The 12,531-nt window shown below is 48.8% G+C and overlaps 2 non-coding genes and 1 pseudogene across 3 annotated transcripts; all 3 read left to right on the forward strand.

Annotated features, from left to right (window-relative positions):
- Positions 1-780: 780 nt before the first annotated feature.
- LOC117086966 lies at positions 781-5,702 on the forward strand (annotated as a pseudogene). Its single transcript, XR_004438634.1, has 3 exons — positions 781-1,062; positions 2,787-3,032; positions 5,477-5,702. The product of XR_004438634.1 is annotated as an uncharacterized LOC117086966 (transcript).
- Positions 1,156-1,218, forward strand: LOC117088884. The gene has a single exon (XR_004439401.1). It is a non-coding gene; the product is annotated as a small nucleolar RNA SNORD48 (small nucleolar RNA).
- Positions 2,672-2,738, forward strand: LOC117088882. The gene has a single exon (XR_004439399.1). It is a non-coding gene; the product is annotated as a small nucleolar RNA SNORD52 (small nucleolar RNA).
- Positions 5,703-12,531: the final 6,829 nt, after the last annotated feature.

A 12,531-nucleotide genomic window follows, 5' to 3' on the forward strand; every position in this document is an offset into this window, starting at 1 on the left:
AAGAAAGATACCAACACACACAACACGCATCACCAAACATCATACACGTTTATAAATGAGGGCGATAGGAAAGGGTCCAGAAAGGTGGGATTTGAAATGATTTATGAGTTTCAAAAATACTGTTATTTATTTATTTTTTAAAAAAATAGAGACGGGGGTTGTCACTATTTGCTCAGGCTGGTCTCGAACTCCGGGCCTCAAGTGATCCTCTGCCTAGGCCTGTCCAAAGTGTTGAGATCACAGGAGTGACCTATTACGCCCAACCTGGCTTTTGTGTTTTTGGTTTTTGTTTTGTTTAATTGAAGCTTAAGGGGCCTGACAGTCTGCGGGATCGAGCTGGGAGACGAATTCAGATTTCGCTGGGGGAATGGAGTGCGGAGTGTCAGGGTAGCTGGACCCTGAACTGGGGCAGGTGGACCCTAAGCTGGGGCAGCTGGACCCTAAATTGGCGCAGCTGCGCGCGCGCTCGGGCGGAGTCCCAAGGTCATTAAACGACCATGGGCTCCTGGGAAGCGGCTTATGAACAGCATCCGGCTGGCTGCTGGCGCCAGGGACTTTTTTCCGCCTGGCCAGACAGGTCCCTGTTTTTGTTTTTCAAAATTCAGAAAGCATCTCCGAATATTTGCCCAGAAGGGGGTGAAACATACTTTCCTGGCCTTTCTTTCACTTTGTTGTAGTTCTATGTGGATGAACAACGGGGAAAATGCCGCGCGTTTAGCCAGGCAGATAAGAAAACAGCCATAGCCGTCAGGCCCCCGACCCGGCGCCGCTATAAATAGCCCCGGCCTCAGCGTTTTAGTCCTTTCTGCGGTGTGGGCTCGTGGGTTGCTGCGAGAGGAGCTGTAATGTTCTCCTACCGCTTGCTGCAGGCCCGGCTATTTAGTGAGGGGGAGCAGGGAATCCTAATGGCCTGCGCTGCCTTTGCGCAGCAGCCAGCGGGCGGGTACGTCGCGGCCTGGCCGAGGGAGGAGAGCGCGGTCCCCAGTCGAGCTGGGTGAACTACCGTTGCCACACTAGAGAGTTTCTGGTGGGTCTCCTTGGAATTCGGCTAGCGGCGCCACAGCCCCTGCTGACTAATCGCGACATCACAGCTGTGAGTGGGGTTGTGCGAGTGATTGTAAAATGGGGGTGGCGGTCGCCCGGGGAGAGGAGGGGAGTGATGATGACCCCCGGTGACTCTGAGTGTGTCGCTGACGCCATCACCGCAGCGCTCTGACCGCCCCTCGGTCCAACATTCCTAGACCGGGCTCAACGAGGAGTTCATGGCCAAGATCTCTAATCTTTTGTTCCTGTGTTTCATTTCCCCGTTAGGAATTGTAAGACGTTCATCGCTGTGTTATCCTTGAGTAAAGGTGAGTATTAGGTGCGAGAGCCTTTTGAGTGCTTCTTGGGAATGCTTTGTTCCCAAGCAGGCTTTCGTTCATGGGGCATTATGCGCCTTCCTGCCCCCCTTTTTTTTTTTTTTTTTTGAGACTGTCTCCCTGTCACCCTGGCTGGAGTGCAGTGGCAAGAACACAGTACTGCAGCCTCTGCCTCCCGGGTTCAGTCGATTGTCTTGCCTCAGCTTCCCGACTAGCTGGGGCTACAGGCCCGCCCCACCACACTCGGCTAATTTTTGTATTTTTAGTATGAGGGGTTTCACCGTGTTGGTCAGGATGGTCTCCATCTCCTGACCTCGTGAGCCATTGCGCCCTGCCACTTTTTTCTTTTTTGAGCTATCCACGTACCACAGCTGGTGACTTCCATTAATTTGTTTTTGCTATTTTGTTTTTGAGACTGTTTTCTCCGTCGCCTAGGCTGGAGCACAATACCAGGATCTCCCTGCAGCATCCACCCTCAGGGCTCGAGTGGTCTTTCCTCCTCAGCCTCCTGGGACTGCAGGCACGTGCTACCACCACGCCTGGCTAATGTTTAGTGTTTTTTTTTTTTAACAGAAACAGGCTTTTACCATGTTGTCCAGGCTGGTCTCGAATCCTGGGCTCAAACAGTCGTCCTGCCTCTGTCTCCCAAAGTGCTGGAATTACAGGGGTGAGTCGCTGCACCTGGTGTTGGTGACTTTCTAGAGACTACTTTTTGGTTTACATCATTTTCCTTTTGACTGTTGTGTTTTTACTGTTTTGGGGGACCGGGGGAGAGAGTCTCACTCTGTTGCCTAGGCTGGAGTACAGTGGCATAATCTACACTTAACTGCAGCCTCTGCGTCCTGGGTTCAGGCGATTCTCCTGCCTCAGCCTCTCGAGTAGCTGGGATGACAAGCATGTGCCACGGCTCCCTGCTAATTTTGTATTTAGTAGAGACGGGGTTTCTCCATGTTGGTCAGACTGGTCTCAAACTCAGGTGATCCACCTGCTTCGGCCTCCCAAAGTGCTGGGATTACAGGCGTGAGCCACCTTGCCTAGCCTATATTTTTACGTTTTAATAAATCCCCGTATTTTTGTTGAAGGTTGGGTAACCTGACTCCTCCACTCATTTCTACTGTAAACTAGGAGTACACTGAGACTTCCCAAAGGAGCTGTTCTCTGCAGTTTTAAATTACTTTCTACTACTCCCTTTCTAACGTCCATTCTTGGACTCATTTGTTAGACCAATATATATCGGGACTGTTGTGCTTTCTTTGAATGTACTAGATCTCTTTCCAGAAGGGCTTCCCTTGATCCAGATCTCCCTAATTGGGAATGATGATTTCACAGACTAGAGTCTCTGATGCTGGTCATGATGTCAAAACTAAGTTCTGACTCATTTAGGGAACTGGATACTTGGGTTTCTAAGAGGGACCAATGGAAGAGCCATAATTCTGCTTATTCTCAAATTGTCTTGTTTTCACCTTGTTAGAATGTGAGCTCTGGAAGCCCAGCCAGGGACAGTGCTGCCTCACAGATTCTGCACTAACCTGAGTGAAGGCCTAAGGTTTGGAACCTCCCCCTCGTGGAAAGAAGCTTTGTATGGCTGTCATGCTTAGACAGTGATTCCTGCGACTTAACCTTCAGGCTGGGAGAGGTGGAGAGCCATGCCTGTTCTCCTTCGTTGCTATGGTGAGTATCCTTTGTTTTGGCTCAGTCGGACTGGTAATGATGATCTGGTTGGACTAGAGTCTCTGAGCTTTTCTCTGAGGATCTTTGAACCCACCTGATCCACCCTCACTCATCCTGCCTAGAATCTCCTGTAATTCATGTTTTTATGGCCAGTTACTTACATGATGAGGTTTGATTGGCTATGGTTCTGCAGGATGTACGTGAAGCATGGTGCTGGCATCTGCTCAGCCTCTGGGGAGGCCTCATCATACTTTATATTGCATAAGGTACAGAGGAAAGTGGGGATGTAGCAGGCCAGAGCAGCAGCAATGGCGGGGAGTTTCCTTACCTTTTTAATAAACTGATCTCTAGAGAACTGATTGTCATGAGCACAGCATCAACAGGATGGTACTTAAGCCATTGATGAAGAATCCATCCCGGTGATCCATTACAATTCAATATGAGATTTGGTGGGGAGACAGATCTAAACTGTATTACAGGGTCTCACTTTGTGCACAGGCTGGTCTTCAACTCCTGCCTCAGTGAGCTACTGTGCCCCACCCCAACATGTTTTGTGTGTTTTTTGAGACTCATTCTGTCATCCAGGCTGGAGTGCAGTGGTACACTCTTATGATATGGTACGCCATATCAGCTTACTTACAGCCTCTGCCTCCTAGGTTCAAGCAATTCTCCTGCCTCAGCCTCCCAAGTAGCTGGGATTACAGGCATGCACCACCAGGCCCGGCTAATTTTTGTTTGTTTTTTTTGTTGTTGCTTTTTTTTGTTTTTTTGTTTTTTTTTTGAGAGGGAGTCTCGCTCTGCTGCCCAGGCTGGAGTGCAGTGGCCAGATCTCAGCTCACTGCAAGCTCCGCCTCCGGGTTTATGCCATTCTCCTGCCTCAGCCTCCCGAGTAGCTGGGACTGCAGGCGCCCGCTACCTCGCCCGGCTAGTTTTTTTTTCTATTTTTTAGTAGAGATGGAGTTTCACTGGGTTAGCCAGGATGGTCTCGATCTCCTGACCTCGTGATCCGCCCGTCTCGGCCTCCCAAAATGCTGGGATTACAGGCTTGAGCCACCGCGCCCGGCCTAATTTTTGTATTTTTAATAGAGACAGGGTTTCACCATGGTGGCCAGTCTGGTCTCAAATTCCTGACCAAGAGATCCACCTGTCTCGACCTCCCGAAGTGCTGGGATTACAGGTGTTAGCCACCGCGCCTAGCCCGCAACATGTATTTTTGTTTTTTGTTTGAGATGGAGTTTCGCTTTGTTGCCCAGGCTGGAGTGCAGTGGCGCATTCTCAGCTCACTGCACCCTCTGCCTCCCGGGTTCAAGTGATTCTCCTGCCTCTCAGCCTCCCGAGTACTTGGGATTATAGGCATGTACCACCATGCTCAGCTAATTTTGTATTTTTAATAGAGATGGAGTTTTCACCATGTTGGTCTCGAACTCCTAATCTCAGGTGATTTGCCCACCTTGGCCTCCCAAAGTGCTGGGATTGCAGGTGTGAGCCATAGTGTGACAATTTTGTTCTGTTTTTTGAGACAGTCTTGCTCTCACCCAGGCTGGAGTGCAGTGCTACAATTACAGCTCACTGCAGCCTCAACCTCCTGGGTGGAAGCTCACCTCTCACCTCACCCTTGGAGTAGCTAATGACTACAGGCATGCACCACTATTTGACTTTTTTTTTTTTTTTTTTTTTTTTTGAGACAAGTCTCTGTCGCCCAGGCTGGAATGCATTGGGGCGATCTCGGCTCACTGCAAGCCTCGCCCAGCCTATCCCTGGCTAATTTTTTTTAAAAAATTTTGAGGATGGGTGCAGTGCCTCATGCCTGTAATCGCTGCCTCTTTGGGAGGCTGAGGTGGGTGGATCACCTGAAGTCAGGAGTTGAAGACCAGCCTGGCCAACATGGTGAAAACCTGTTTCTACTAAAAATACAAAAATTAGCTGAGCGTGGTGGCAGGTGCCTGTCTGTAATCTACTTAGGAGGCTGAGGCAGGAGAGTAGCTTGAACCTGGGAGGTGGAGGTTGCAGTGAGCTGATATGGCACCATTGCGCTTCACCCTGGGTGACAGAGCAATACTCCATCTCAAAAAAAAAAATCTGTAGATACAGGGTTCTACTATGGTGCTCAAGCTGGGTCTCAAACTTCTGGGCTCAAGTGATTCTCCTGTCTTGGCCTCCCAAAGTGTTGGAATTGACAGGCGTGAGCTACCATGCCCAGCCTCAGCTTTTGTTGTAGATTTAGGGGGTATTATGTGCAGTTTCGTTACTTGGGTTCAATGTATACTCAACGTTTAGCTCCCACTTGCAAGTGAGAACATATGGTATCTGGTTTTCTGTTCTTTATTGATTCACCTGAGGATCATGGCCTTTGGTTGCATCCATGTTTCTGCAAAGGACATGAAATCGTTCATTTTTATTGGTACATCCTATATGGTTCTAATGTTCTTTTTATGAATTTTCAGGAATTTGCTGACACAAAGAATATCTTCTACCTGGTGCTGGGCAGATCCTAAGAACTGACAACTTTCCTGTATTACCCTGTGTGAGCAGCTGTCACCTTATTGGGGGAAGAATGCCTGAAAATTAGGGGGCACTTCAAATAGAGAGCTTCTATTTCCTATATTTGTCTTATATACAAGTATTTGCTTTTATCAAAATAATTCTAATAAAACATTTTAAAGTAAACAAGACATGGTTTGGTCTAAGTGAAAAGGTACAAAAAGATTAAGGGGGCTGGGCACAGTGGCTCATACCTGTAACCCCAGCACTTTGGGAGGCCAACGTGGGTGGGTCACAAGGTCAGGAGATCGAGATTATCCTGGCCAACACGGTGAAACCCTGTCTCTACTAAAAAAAAAAAATACAAAAATTAGCTGGGTGTGGTGATGCATGCCTTGTAATCCCAAGCTACTTGGGAGGCTGAGGCGGCAGAATGGCTTTGAACCAGGGAGTTGGAGGTTACAGTGAGCAGAGATCATGCCACTGCACTCCAGTCAGCTGTCTCAAAAAAAAAAAAAAAAAGATTAAGGGAAGTGAAAGGTGAAGCCCTGTGAGTTAATGTTAAGAGTTAGGCTGTACCCGACCTTAACCCTAATATTAGAGATTCCTGGTTGGGTGACGCAGTATTATGTATAATACACTAGACTTTTGACAGTCATTTGAGTTGTGTGTGTGTGTGTGTTTTTTTTTTTTTTGGTGGAGGGGAGGTGGAGTTTCGCCCTTGTCACCCAGGCTAGAGTGCAATGGTAAAATCTCACCTCACTGTAACCTCTGCGTCTTGAGTTCAAGTGATTCTCCTGCCTCACAGCCTCCTGAGTAGCTGGAATTACAGGCACCTGCCACCTCCCTCAACTATTTTTTGTATTTTTAGTAGAGGCAAGGTTTCACCATGTCGGCCAGGCTGGTCTTAAACTCCTGATCTCAGGTGATCCACCCATCTTAAACCATCCGCCTGCCTCAGCCTCCCAAAGTGTTGGGATTACAGGCGTGAGCCACTGAGCCTGGCCGAATTTTAGCTTTTTTAATGATTGTAAAGTATCTACAAGGCTACATAATTAGCCACCTTTTTTTTTTTTTTTTTTTTTTGGAGACAGTTACACCCTGTTACCTGGGCTGGAATATAGTGGTGCAATTTTGGCTCACTGCAGCCTGTCCCTCCTGGGTTCAAGTGGTTTTCGTGCCTCAGCGTTCCCAGTAGCTGGGGCTACAGCTACACACCTTATTTTAAAGAGATGGGGGTTTCACCATATTGACCAGGGTGGTTTTGAACTCCTGACCTCAAGTAATGTGCCCAGCCGGAACATTACCAATAACTTTGAAGCAAACCTGTGTGATTCAATTTCACTTTTTCTTTTTTTTTTTTCTTTTGAGACAGCGTCTCGCTCTGTCACCCAGGCTGGAGTGCAGTGGCCGGATCTCAGCTCACTGCAAGCTCCACCTCCCGGGTTTACGCCATTCTCCTGCCTCAGCCTCCCGAGTAGCTGGGACTACAGGCGCCCGCCACCTTGCCCGGCTAGTTTTTTGTATTTTTAGTAGAGACAGGGTTTCACCGTGTTAGCCAGGATGGTCTCGATCTCCTGACCTCGTGATCCGCCCGTCTTGGCCTCCCAAAGTGCTGAGATTACAGGCTTGAGCCACCGCGCCCGGCCAATTTCACTTTTTCCTTCCTACTTGGAGAATTAACTGGGCATATCCTCTGGCTTTTCTTAGTAGTTTTACTGAGTGCATTCCTAAACAATATATCATTTTAATTTTGTATATCTTTTGAACTTTATAAACATGGAATGATCCACCAGACACAGGAAACAACATTTTTCTTTTTTTTTTTTGGGGGGGGGATGGTGTCTCGCTCTGTTGCCCAGGCTGGAGTGCAGTGGCGCGATCTCGACTCACTGCAACTTCTACCTCCAAGGTTCACGCCATTTTTCTGCCTCAGCCTCCTCAGTAGCTGGGACTACAGGCACCCGCCACCGCGCCCAGCTAGTTTTTTGTGTGTTTAGTAGGGACAGGGGTTCCTCCATGTTGGTCAGGCTGGTCTGCCGAACTCAGGTGATCGCCAGCCTCGGTGTCTGAAAGTGAGTGCTAGGATTCTAGGCCTGAGCCACCATGCCTGGCATGCAACTTTTTTTGTTCATGTATTTTCCTGTAGTTCATTTGGAGTCCACCCTTCCAGACATATCTGTGGACATAAAAAACTTCAGGGTCTGGCATGGTGGCTCATGCCTGTAATTGCAGCTGAGGCAGACTGATCACCTGAGGTCAGGGGTTTGGGACCAACCTGGCCAACATGGTGAAACTCCATCTCTTAAAAAAAAAAAAATACAAAAGGGGGCTGGGCTCCTGCCTGTAATCCCAGCACTTTGGGAGGCCAAGGTGGGTGGATCACGAGGTCAGGAGTTGGAGACCAGCCAGGCCAATGTGGTGAAACCCCGTATCTAATAGAAATGTGAAAATTAGCCAGCTGTGGTGGCGTGTGCCTGTAGTCCCAGGTACTGGGGCGGCTGAGGCGGGAGAATTGCTTGAACCTGGGGGGTGGAGGTAGCAGTGAGCCGATATCGTGCCACTGCACTTCAGCCTGGGCAACAAGAAGGGGAGACCATCTCAAAAAAAAATGACTTCCGGCCGGGTGAGATGGCTCATGCCTGTAATCCCAGCACTTTGGGAAGCTGAGGCGAGCAAATCACATGAGGTCAGGAGTTCAAGAGCAGCCTGGCCAACATGGTGCAACTTCGTCTCCCCTAAAAATAGAAAAATCTAGCGAAGCATGGTAGCATGTGTCTAATCTCAGCTGCTGAACTACAGAGGCTGAGTCAGGAGAATTGCTTGAACCCAGGAGGCAGAGGTTGCAGTGAGCCATGGTTGTGCCACTGCACTCCAGCCAGGGTGACAAAGCGAGACTCCATCTCAAAAAGAAAAAAAAACAAATCTTCGGAATGTATCTTTATAAGCTGATGTGTATGTCTGGGTAGTATATATCAGGAGTTCTATTTGTATGACACTTGACTATTTAAAATGACAGTATCACAGAGGAAGTATAAGGGACTGGTCAAGATTCAGGAGCCCAGCCTGGCGTATTGCCTCACACCTATATCCCAGCACTTTGGGAGGCTGAGGCAAGTGGATGACTTGAGGCCAGGAGTTTGAGACCAGCCTGGCCAACATGACGAAACCCTGCCTGTACAGAAAATATAACTAGGGCCGGGTGTGGTGGCTCACGCCTGTAATCCCAGCACTTTGGGAGGCCAAGGCGGGTGGATCACCTAAGATGAGGAGTTCAAGACCAGCCTGGCCAACATGACGAAACCCTGTCTCTACTAAAAATACAAAAAAAAAAAAAAAATTAGCCAGGTGTGGTGGCATGCACCTGTAATCCCAACTACTCGGGAGGCTGATGGCAGGAGAATCACTTCAACCTGGCAGGCAGAGGTTGCAGTGAGCTGAGATCGTGCCATTACACTCCAGCCTGGGCAACAAGAATAAAACTATGTCTCAAAATATATACATACATACATACATACGTACATACATACATACAGTTAACCAGGCATGGTGGCATGCACCTGTAATCCCAGCTACTCAGGAGGCTGAGGCATGAGAATTGCTTGAACCCGAGAGGTGGAGGCTGCAGTGAACCAAGATGGTACCACTGCACTCTAGGCTGGGTGACAGAGTGACACTGTTTCAAAAAGATTCAGGAGCCAGACTGAACACTTACTGCTAGGTTAACTTTGGCTAAGTTCCTCAGTCATTCCCATAACAATTTCCTCGTTTGTAAATAGATAACCTCTTTTTTATTTTTATTTATTTTTTGAGTAGTAGAGATAGGGTTTCACCATGTTGGCCAGGCTGGTTTCAAAATCCTGACTCCAAGTGATCCACCCACCTCCCAAAGTGTTGGGATTATAGATGTGAGCCACTGCACCCGGCATACCCTCTCTTCTTTTTGAGACAGCGTGTCACTCTGTTGCTCAGGCTTGAGTACAGTGGCAAGATTGCAGCTCACTGCAGCCTTGACCTCCTGGGCTCAAGTGATCTTCCCACCTCAGCCTCCCCAAGTAGCTGGAACTACAGGTGCTCCATCATGCCCAGCTAATTTTTTTTTTTTTTGAGACAGAGTCTTGCTCTGTCACCCAGGCTAGAGTGCAGTGGCACGATCTCAGCTCGCTGCAAGCTCCACCTGTCGGGTTCACGCCATTCTCCTGCCTCAGCCTCCTGAGTAACTGGGACTATAGGCGCCAGCCACCATGCCTGGCTAATTTTTTGTATTTTAAGTAGAGACGGGGTTTCACCATGTTAGCCAGGATGGTCTCGATCTCCTGACCTTGTGATCTGCCTGCCTCAGTCTCCCAAAGTGCTGGGATTACAGGTGAGTCACGGTGCCTGGCCATGCCCAGCTGATTTTTAAATTTTTTATACAGTGAAGATTTCACTATATTGCCTGACTGGTGTCTAACTCCTGAACTCAAATGATCTACCTGCTTTGGCCTCCCCAAATGCTGAGATTACAGGCTTGAGCCACCAAGCCCGGCCTATCCCGTCTCTAACAAAAAAGATGCCTAGTGCGGTGGCTCACGCCTGCAATCCCAGCACTTTAGGAGGCAGTGGTGGGCAGATCTCTTGAACCCAAGAGTTTTTGAGACCAGTCTGCCTGGGCAACACGGTGAAATCTAGTTCCTACAAAAAAATTTAAAAATTAGCCAGGTGTGCTGGCATGCCTGTGGTTCCACTACTTGGGAGACTGAGGTGGGAGAATTGCTTGAGCCCTGGAAGTTGAGGCTGCAGTGAGCCATGATTGTGCCACTGCACTCCAGTCTGGGCAACAGAGTGAGCCTTGTCTCTAAATAAATAAATGAAGAGATAGAGTCATGCTCTGTTGCCCAGGCCTGACTTGAATTCCTGGGCTCAAGTGATCTTCCCACCTCAGCCTCCCCAAGTAGCTGGAACTACAGGTGCTCCATCATGCCCAGCTAATTTTTTTTTTTTTTGAGACAGAGTCTTGCTCTGTCACCCAGGCTAGAGTGCAGTGGCACGATCTCAGCTCGCTGCAAGCTCCACCTGTCGGTTCACGCCATTCTCCTGCCTCAGCCTCCTGAGTAACTGGGACTATAGGCGCCAGCCACCATGCCTGGCTAATTTTTTGTATTTTAAGTAGAGACGGGGTTTCACCATGTTAGCCAGGATGGTCTCGATCTCCTGACCTTGTGATCTGCCTGCCTCAGTCTCCCAAAGTGCTGGGATTACAGGTGAGTCACGGTGCCTGGCCATGCCCAGCTGATTTTTAAATTTTTTATACAGTGAAGATTTCACTATATTGCCTGACTGGTGTCTAACTCCTGAACTCAAATGATCTACCTGCTTTGGCCTCCCCAAATGCTGAGATTACAGGCTTGAGCCACCAAGCCCGGCCTATCCCGTCTCTAACAAAAAAGATGCCTAGTGCGGTGGCTCACGCCTGCAATCCCAGCACTTTAGGAGGCAGTGGTGGGCAGATCTCTTGAACCCAAGAGTTTTTGAGACCAGTCTGCCTGGGCAACACGGTGAAATCTAGTTCCTACAAAAAAATTTAAAAATTAGCCAGGTGTGCTGGCATGCCTGTGGTTCCACTACTTGGGAGACTGAGGTGGGAGAATTGCTTGAGCCCTGGAAGTTGAGGCTGCAGTGAGCCATGATTGTGCCACTGCACTCCAGTCTGGGCAACAGAGTGAGCCTTGTCTCTAAATAAATAAATGAAGAGATAGAGTCATGCTCTGTTGCCCAGGCCTGACTTGAATTCCTGGGCTCAAGTGATCCTCCCACCTCAGCTTCCTCAGTAGCTGGGCCAAGAGGCATATGCCACCACACTCAGCTTTGTTGGTGTCATTTCTTGTCCCCAAGGGTCTCTTCTGCATTCCCCCGCCCTTTGTATGGTCCAAATCCTCCCGTGTGGTGGGTGCCATTCCAGGTTTAGGGTGTAAGACTGAGCTATAGCCATGGTGAAGATGGTCATGTGAACTTCTTTTCCCTCGCAGTGGTGATGCTGAAAGACCTCAACCCCAAAATGCTATTTTCCTCATTTCTTTAGGCCCCATTTCCATACTAGGAGTGGAGCAACTTCAGTAATAAACAGTCCTCCTTCCCAGCCCCCTAGGCTGAACTCCCCAGCTTGCAGTTACTCTAATAGAGACTGGCCTGCTACTTCAGCTACTGTAGGCAGTGAGTCTCCTAAGGCTTGGCTTCAGTCTATCTCCCCACAGAAATGGGAGACAGGAATCCTTGGAATCCTTACCCACTGGCCAGTGTGCTGGCCCTCAAGGTGACACCTCTACCTGCCAGTTGCTTAGGCTAGACCCTTGGAATCTGCCTGACTCCTGTCCTGTTCTCACATGCTACATCTAATTTGTCAGCAAATCATACTGTCTCTACCTTAGAAATGATACCAGGATCTGTGTCTCACACCTTTACTGCTACTCCATCCATTGGCTTTTACCTAGACAACCGTAACTGTCTCCTACCTGGTCTCCTGGCTTCCACTTTTGCCCTGTTACAGGCTCTCTCCACACAGCAGCCAGAAGATTCCTTCCAAATCAGGAGTCATGTCATGTCTCCCCTCTTCTGAAGATCCTGTAATAGCTGCCATTTCACTCAGAGTAAAAGACTCCATCTTACAAGGGCCACCCAACAAGGTCCTCCCAGTCTAGCTCCATCAACTTTCTGACCTCATCTTCTACACCCGAGGTTGGGTTCGGGACCAGCCTGGCCAACATGGTGAAACCCCATCTCTACTTTGCTTCGGCCACACTACAGAAACCCAGGAGCTGCTTGGAGCTCTTTTGTCAGTGTTCAAGGAGTAAAATTTCTATCCATTGGCCAGAGTCAGAGCTGCAGGCTTTGTGGGGTACACCCAAACCTGCACCAACAACTTATGGATGGAATTTGCATCATTTGGGTTGTGAGGAAATTCTAGAGCCCAGAAATAACCTTAAAAGCTTTTGGAGCCAGGTGCGCTGTCTCACGCCTGTAATTCCAACACTTTGGGAGG

The sequence above is a fragment of the Trachypithecus francoisi genome, unplaced genomic scaffold (assembly GCF_009764315.1).
Source record: "Trachypithecus francoisi isolate TF-2019V2 unplaced genomic scaffold, Tfra_2.0 Lachesis_group10, whole genome shotgun sequence".
NCBI classification, from domain to species: Eukaryota; Metazoa; Chordata; class Mammalia; order Primates; family Cercopithecidae; genus Trachypithecus; species Trachypithecus francoisi.